The following is a 6000-nucleotide window of genomic DNA, read 5'->3' as shown; positions in this document are numbered from 1 at the left end:
CCTCTTCTCCATCCTCTTGTACTGTAGTTCAAAGCACATAGGGGCAGAAATGAGGAACCAAACACTGAATGTAATAGCTACAAGCAGGCTACTAATTAAAGGTTACTCCAGAGGACACAGCTAGGCATTTCAGTAGGGAGGAAAATTTTATAGTCGGGGTGAGAGGGAGGAGGAGAAAGGGCAACTGGAACCAGCAGGACCTACACTAATGGATGGGAAAGCCTATATATGTTAGCTGGTGGAAGTTCCACAGCAAGTTGACCTTATCTCTTGTTTCTCCAGTACCAGGAGATAATTACTGTAAATAAGCCTAAATGTTCCTATAAAATCTGATGTTTTCTATATGGCTGCTAGAAAAATCCCAGGTTTTAAGGAGTAGGAAGGAATCATATGAGCCTCTATCTACTTTAGCCATTATAAAAACAAGATGATTGCTTTGAGGATCAATCATCCTCTAAAATGAATCCACATGGGTTTTACAAAGCTATTTTGAACCTGGCAGCATCAGTAACTACAACAAAGTATGTGTCTAATAAGCCACAGGTGTTCGCCAGTTGTAGTGATGAACACAGTATGACTGTGAGCTATGTGTATGCAATGTTTGTAGCCGTGTCTGTGCCAGGATATTAGCGAGACAAGGTGGGTGAGGTCATATCTTTTATTGGACCAACCTCTGTTGGTGAGAGAGAGAGAGAGAGAGAACCTTTTGTGCATACATAGAGCTCTTCTTCGGGTCTGGGAAACTTACTCAGAGAGTCACAAGTAAATACAAGGTGGAACAGATTGTTTAGCGTAAGTAGTTGACACATATTTCAAGGTATATGATAGAGTAGAATTATGAATAAGAGATTTACTCTGAGGTATACTCAGATCTATTATGAATTTAGGTGCTTTCAAACATTTGATGTGTTGAGCATCAATATCTGAACTACTAGAAAACGGGAAAGAGGCAGCACTTACAAGGCTGATGCAATAAGGGCTTGAATCTCAAGGATTTAGGTGTTGCAGTGCCTAACTTTGAGGTGTCAGGTCACCTAATGGAATTCACAATGCTGAGTTAGGTGTCCAGGGGGGATAGTTAGGCACCTAAAAAGGGATTCACAGAAGACTGCAAGCTGAGCAGACAGCTGCTTATGCTACCCAGTAGAAAATGCTGAGGAGATGGGTGTGGCCAAAGCCCTGCCACTCCAAGGAACTTAGGCAGCTGTCTCCATTCAGGATTCACAACCATGACCCCTCTCCTGGAGCTGAGTACCTAAATCAGGTCAGTCTTTTACCCATTTGCTCCGTGGTTAGAATACTCAATCACACTGTAGGAAACCTAGGTTCAACTCCCTCTCCTACCTCATGTGAAACAGTGAGACACCCTTGTGTCTTCTTCCTGTCTCTTGTGTGTGATTACATGTGCTTAGAGAAGGCCTATGGGATTGTGCCCTGCAGGCAAGGCAGATGAGGGGGAAAACCTAGTTTATGGATCCCTTCTGGGCTTAGGCATGAGATAGGAGTTGAGCTGCTCAGTGGTCTTAGGACTTAGGTAGCTGTGCACATGCCCAGCTGCTGAAATTTAGGGGATTTTAATATCTTCAAGGTTTAGGTGCCTACAGGCTTAGGCAGCAGCTGAGTAGGGGTTATGTGGTTACCAGAGGCACCTAAATGTTGGTCTCTGGACCCGAAGTGTGCTCATTTCAAGTAAAAGTAGTGTCCAGTTGTAAGGAATATTGTTCAGTGTTGGTGTTCATTAGGCTCACACCTATGCTGCAGGTACAGCCTGGTTTGTTTTTTCAAAACTATTCATGACATACTCAGTGAAGCAACATGGTTGAGTATGCAGCTTAATTCACGCCAGGACTCCATGTCAAATGTGTTTGAATAGCCACACCTACTGTATTGCCTTGCCAGGTTTCTATCAGAGTATTCTAAGCAGCTCTGGGAAGCTATCCCATTGCCTCAGCCTGGAATACATCCACATAGACATGGTAGAAAAATGGGAAAACAGTTTACTGAAATTTCTAATGTATATCTATTTTACCTGGTTCAAAACTGACACATTTTATCATGAACTTTTCCCCAATATTTTTACTATTTTTATCACAATCATTTTAGAAATTTTCCATTTAGTGTATATGCATTTTTTGTAAGTAAACATGGAGATGTATCTCTATTACACGTAGTCATATATGAATACAACTGACCAGGCTTTGGCAGCAACATAATATACTATAGAAAATATATGAATGGATTGTGGAGGCTTTCTTTAATGTTAACAAATTTAAACTTTTTTTGGCTACCAAGTGGTTATTCTATCTGATTAGCATCCAAACACCAATGAGTATTTAGTCTATACAATGGAAATAATTTTTACTTAAAGTGAAACAAGTTAATTTTCGATCTACATTGGGTTCAGAAAAATGTAAACATGCTTCTCACCTCTATAGTTTTTCAAATAATAGTCACACACACCAATGAAAAGTTGCACAAAATTCTGCGGAAAAGATGGTGGAATTTGCAAACATGCATAGCAACAGAAAAAAACACACAAAGTGGGCAGAATTTTTAAAGAAGCCATGACATTAAGTGAAACTTTGGACTGAAATATATAGCTGTAAACCTTTCAAGGTTGTGCATATTCCTTTGGGAAAGCTTTGTGATGTCAATCCAGTAGACTGAGAGTTTTAAATTCCAGGTTCAGCTGCCTGTGTCCGAATGAGACCTGAATAAGTGTTTCTGCTTTTTGGTAATTTTAAAAAGTTCAGTTTGCTGCACACGGTGAACAGTAATTTAACTTATGCTGTATATTAGCATAAGTATAGACTAGAGTTGTGTGAAGTGTTCACAGTGACCCTCAAGTCCACTTAGTCCAAGACTTGGGTGTGAGATTCAATATGCTTGCAAATCTAAATTCAGACTCACAAAAGTTCAAGTGTGGGCTGGAAAGCTCACAGTGCTGGGAAACTGGTGAATCTATTTCCCTACAGGCAGCCTTCCTTCCTCTCCTTTCTTCCCGTGAGTAGTCCCTCCTTCCAAAACAAGACCCCAAAGACTTCCAGTTAAGAAAGTGGTCAGGCCTCCTATAGCATAATGGGGGAGGGGTGAATAGCAGAAGCAAAAAACCTAACCATTGATTAGAAAAGGGGTTTTGGGGGGAGTGGCAGGGGCGGCTCTAGGCATTTTGCCGCCCCAAGCACGGCAGGCCGGCTGCCTTCGGTATGCCTGTGGGAGGTCCGCTGAAGCCGCGGGACCAGCGGACCCTCCACAGGCAAGCCGCCAAAGGCAGCCTGCCTGCTGCCCTCTCAGCGACCGGCAGAGCGCCCCCCATGGCTTGGCGCCCCAAGCATGCGCTTGGTGTGCTGATGCCTGGAGCCGCCCCTGGGGAGGGGTGGGGCGGTGGAAGGAACCATTTCATAGTTCTAGTTGGTGACTTGAATTAATTAAGCTCAAATCTCCAAGCCATGCTTTTAAAAAAAAACAACTATCTTTGTCTATTATGTGCCAAGTGGTCTTTAGCAACATGTTAATTCACCTGTGTTAGCTAATGTATTTGCTAAACATACTAGTTTTCATTGTTTAGAGAAGGTTCAAGTGTATCTGCAGAGATTCATTCATTTCCAACCTTTGTCTACGCTGCAGGGTACCCACTCATAGAGTAGCTGGCACAGTTATAGCCTATCTTACTCTCTCATATTTTGTGCATTAAATCATGCAATACGTGCAATTTCCTATAATTTATTTTTAAACTCCAACTTCAGGCATTTCAAGACTTCATATTCACTTGAACACTGTAATTACAACTTCCAGTATTCCCTCGCCTCTTTTCAGTATATTTATTACATATATGCTGCTTTAGGTGTTGTCACAAGAAACTGTGACTACATTTTTCCTAGTAATGTTATATTGTGAGTCAGTGCAGGGGGAGAGGATTCAGCAGCTGCCTTCCATCAAAGACTAAACTATCTGTCGATATGCTTCCATGGTTGCAGCGGAAGGGACAGTCACTGCCCATTTACCAGGACTGCATTTGTTCATGCAACATTAATTTTTGTAATGGAGCACTAAAAGCTCTGTAAAACATCATGCATGGAAATGGTTATTTTCAGAAATTGTATTTAGCTTCTCCCGGCTGACTGAAAGATTTCAGCACCTAGTCCCTTTTAAATTACAAGACTTGAGCGTCTGATGTGATGGAAACCAGGTACATACTATTTTTATTTTCCCCTTGGATAATTATCCACAATAATCTTGTAGACTTCATACATGGTGATAAAATAAATTGTTAATAACCAGAAGTAGAGTTAAGAAATGCAAGTGAGTGTCCTCAGCATCAAGGAGCCATATCCCACTGTAACTCTTCGAGTTTTGAAGTGGTCAAAGGAGGGTTCTGAAGCTGATATTTCAGAGAACAGCAATTTAGAACAACATTTTTACAATATTGGCCATATGGCATATCTTCTCTGGCTTTGGACAACTTCTGTCTCTCAGCAGATCATAAACCTGCTCTTTTTCATTGAAAACTGTGCTGATTCAATAGAAAAGATGTGCTTAGATATCTGTGCCAAGGAAGAATTGTGTTCCAGTTATAAAAAGGAGATTGTAATCATGTTATCCCAGAGCACCTTAACTCTGAATATTCCTGGGAAAACTGCTATGGAATTGGGGTTTGTGAGCTGAAGAGCTCAGTCCAGAAACAAAATGTAACAATTCCCATGAAATTTTCCTAGGTATTTTTGCTGCTATGTTTCTTTTGTTTTGTTTTTTATAGAATCAGGATCCATTTTTCCAATTTATGATTAATTTGGGACTTTTACTTTTTTGGATTTTCTGAACATTTGATGGAAAACCAATTGTACTTACATCATTACTATCTACAGATTTCTGAAATGCCCATCACTGTATTATTAGGTACCAATTACAATAATGAATAGAAGCATTGCTTTAGACTGTTTAATAAAACAATGTTACTTCTTATGTAGCATTTTTCATCTGTAGATCTCAAAACACTTGACAAAGGAGGTAATTCTTCTCATTTTATGGATTGGGAAACTGAGGCACAGGGAATTTTCATGATTTGCCCAATGTCACCCAGCAGGCTAGTGGTCTCCTGTGTGCCATCCAATGGGCTATCCACTGGTTCACACTATTTCCCTTCAGAACATTCTTCTATGTCAACGTTTTTCTGGAGGATATTTTTTTAATTTTTTTATATTAATAATTTAGATGTCACTAAGATGTCTTTAAAGCTCAAAAACAGAAATGCTTTTGAATGCAAAATAATCTTTGTTTCACTCCAAAATTCTCCTATTCTTTTTTAAAAAATGAATAACTCAAAATGTTTGTTTTGATTCAGATAACGTTAAAGTGCAAAGTTCAGAATTTTGATAACTTCAGTGCCAAAGCCAACATTCTGCAAACATGAATAGTTTGGGCAATGAGATGATTGCATCTTTCTTTGAAGCTATTTTCCCCATGAAATTTCATACCAATAGATTAGCACAGCCCTGTAGGGCCGTCAGTACATGTTGGTGTCTTAATGTTTCATTTTAACATGTAATAGATATCAATTTAAATATAGGTGACCATGGAAATAGCCACTCAGAACTAAATGCAAAACTCATCTCCATGTGTATGTGGGAGGTGAGAGAGACTGAGCATAAGAATCTGCTCTTTTTCACTGAAAACTGTGCTGATTCAAGAAACTGTGTTGTTCATTGTCATTCTTGCATTTGAGGGGCCAGCTCTGTTTGTTTATTAACCAGGAATGATGGGAAGGAACCTTATCTAGTTTGTACTGAGGTTATTAAACATGGGCAGTCAACATGGTTACACTTCCAGCTGTCGGTGTATTATGTACACTGGGCCATTCCATTTATCAAAAAATCTCTCTATTCATACTTTAAAGCAGGTTAAATATTAATCCAAAGGTAAATGCTGTGTATGTTCGAGCTGTGGGATGTGCTTGTTAGGAGCATGGGAGCAGCAACTTCAAGGAAGACCTTTTGGATCTAA

The sequence above is a fragment of the Gopherus flavomarginatus genome, chromosome 4 (genome assembly GCF_025201925.1).
Source record: "Gopherus flavomarginatus isolate rGopFla2 chromosome 4, rGopFla2.mat.asm, whole genome shotgun sequence".
NCBI classification, from domain to species: domain Eukaryota; kingdom Metazoa; phylum Chordata; order Testudines; family Testudinidae; genus Gopherus; species Gopherus flavomarginatus.
This window is presented reverse-complemented; position numbering follows the sequence as displayed.